Below are 2,837 nucleotides of genomic sequence, written 5' to 3' on the forward strand. Positions count from 1 at the left end.
TCTCCTTATCTAAGTTTGATTTGTTTTTAATTAATATAATGCAACCGAATACTTTATAGAAATAAGAATAAATGAGCCACAAATATATACAACAACATGGGTGAATCTCACAAATATAATGTGAAGCATAAAAAGCAAGAACTAGCTCTTCTTCTCCGAGAAAACACCAAATGGCAGATGACGCCGGTGCAGCGGGGGGCCCAGAGGCCCTAGTGGCCCTGGGATGGGGAACCGCGGTGGCTTCCGTGGAGGTTTAGGCAGTGGCATCTGGGGCCGGGGTCGCGGTCGTGGAGGGGGCCGGGCCGGGGCCGAGGTGCGGAGCTCAGGGAGGCAAGGCCAAGGATAAGGAGTGCATGCCCGTCACCAAGCTGCGCCGCTTGGTCAAGGACATGAAGATCAAGTCCCTGGAGGAGATCTACCTCTTCTCCCTGCCCATTAAGGAATCTGAGATCATTGACTTTTTCTTGGGGGCCTCTCTCAAAGACGAGGTTTTGAAGATTATGCCAGTGCAGAAGCAGACCCGTGCCGGCCAGCGCACCAGGTTCAAGGCGTTTGTTGCTATCGGGGACTACAATGGCCACGTAGGCCTGGGTGTTAAGTGCTCCAAGGAGGTGGCCACCGCCATCCGTGGGGCCATCACCCTGGCCAAACTCTCCATTGTCCCTGTGCGCAGAGGCTACTGGGGGAACAAGATTGTCAAGCCCCACACCGTCCCTTGCAAGGTGACAGGCCGCTGTGGCTCTGTGCTGGTGCACTTCATCCCTGCACCCAGGGGCACTGGCTTAGTCTCAGCGCCTGTGCCCAAGAAGCTGCTCATGATGGCTGGTATCCATGACTGCTATACCTCAGCCCAGGGCTGCACTGCCACCCTGGGCAACTTCGCCAAGGCCACCTTTGATGCCATCTGTAAGACCTACAGCTACCTGACCCCTGACCTCTGGAAGGAGACTGTATTTACCAAGTCTCCCTATCAGAAATTCACTGACCACCTCGTCAAGACCCACACCAGAGTCTCCGTGCAGCGGACCCAGGCTCCAGCTGTGGCTACCACATAGGGTTTTTATACAAGAAAAATAAAGTGAATTAAGCCTGAAAAAAAAAAAAAAAAAGCAAGAACTAAATGGCTATATACTGTATACTTTATATGAAGTTCAAAAGAGAAAAAATGAACATAAATTGTTGAAAGTCAGGATGGGGGCTCCCTTCAGGGGGGCAGTTGCTGGAGGGGGACAAGGAGAGCTCCTAGGGCACTGATAGTATTCTGTTTCTTGATCTGGAATATACTCAATTTGTGAAGAGTCACCTCATGACAGACACATAATTTGGAAAACTTTCTATGTGTTCTACTCCAATAAAAAATTCACTTAAAATTGAATCTCTTAGAATTATAATTTATTTTTCTCAAACAAACTTGTATGAAGCAAAAAAAGGGCCTCAATGCTTTCTAACTAGCAAATGAATTCATATCATTTACATATGTGACTTAAATAGTGATAGAATTAGAGAATAAGATAAGTTAGCCCATAGTTAATAATTATTTAATTTAATTTAATTTGATCTCTGGTTTTCATGTTTGATGGTCACAGGAGTATAAATATCTTTGGAACTTTATTTTCTAGTGTGTTCACTATCACTTAAGGAACTGTCTTAGTTATTTGCATTGCTATGAAGGAACACCTGAGACTGAACAATTTATAGAGAAAAGAGGTTTATTTTGGCTCAAGATTCTGCAAGCTGTATGGGAAGCATGGTGCCAGCATCTGCCTCTGGTGAGTGCCTCAGGAAGCTTCCAGTCACATGAAAGTTGAAGGGGGAGCTGGCATGTACATGGAGAGAGTAGGAGCAAGAGAAAGAGGGAGGAGGTCCCAGCCTCTTTTAAACAACCAGATCTCACATGAACTAACTGAGTGAGAAACACTTTTCTCACTCATCACTGAGGCAATGGCACTAAGTCATTCATGAGGAATCCATCCCATGATCCAATGCCTCCCACTGGGTCCCACCTTCAACGCTGGAGATCACATTTCAACATGAGATTCTGAGGGAACATGCATTCAAACTACATCAGGAACCAAATTCAGTTTCCTACCAAACATAGTCTAACTGTGTTTGTTTGATGTTTTGGTGTTTAATACATCAAAAATGTAAAAATATCAATTTGCAATAATCACAGCTTTTTAATGTTCTGTGGGAGAAAAAATGTAGTTAGCACAGTAGAAGAATATCAGGGGAAGCTGCTTATCATTATCAAAAAAATTTCATGATGACAGAATATGACAGCACAAAATGTGTATATGTTTAACTTAAATGTGAACTTTATCTTACCTGGCTGGTGGTTCTCTGGTTTTCATGTTTGATGGTCGCAGGAGTATAAGTATCTTTGGAACTTTATTTTCTTATCTTGTATAGTGTCTTTCTTGTCTTGTATAGTGACAAAGAATAATAACTAGTTCAGTTACATTTTCAAAAGACCTGTCATCACAACAGTATTATTCTTTATTTTCTTATGAAATAATGTTTCAACTTACAACTTAATATTCTAGCTATAATTTAAACCAAGGCTTTACAAAATGCATAGAGCTTATAATCTCCAATTCCTAAACACTCTAGTGGAAGGATCAGCTGTAATTAAATAAGTAGTAATAAAATAAATTTAATTACAAACTAAGATAAACGTTATGAAGGTAAAGTACACAGTGCTACAAGAACTATAGCTGGGGACTGAAGTTGTATATTTAAGAAAAATTATGTTGGCTTCAGTGTGAAGATTGGAGTGTAAAACAGGGAAACGCATGCAGGAAAACTGCCTGGGAGGCTTCTGTGTAGTTTAGGCAAAA

The 2,837-nt window shown here is 42.3% G+C and overlaps 1 pseudogene across 1 annotated transcript; it reads left to right on the forward strand.

Moving 5' to 3' along the window:
* Positions 1-163: 163 nt before the first annotated feature.
* LOC105519258 lies at positions 164-1,109 on the forward strand (annotated as a pseudogene). The gene has a single exon (XR_001002939.1). The product of XR_001002939.1 is annotated as a 40S ribosomal protein S2 pseudogene (transcript).
* The last annotated feature ends 1,728 nt before the right edge of the window (positions 1,110-2,837 follow it).

Source organism: Colobus angolensis, unplaced genomic scaffold (assembly GCF_000951035.1).
Source record: "Colobus angolensis palliatus isolate OR3802 unplaced genomic scaffold, Cang.pa_1.0 Scaffold341, whole genome shotgun sequence".
NCBI classification, from domain to species: domain Eukaryota; kingdom Metazoa; phylum Chordata; class Mammalia; order Primates; family Cercopithecidae; genus Colobus; species Colobus angolensis.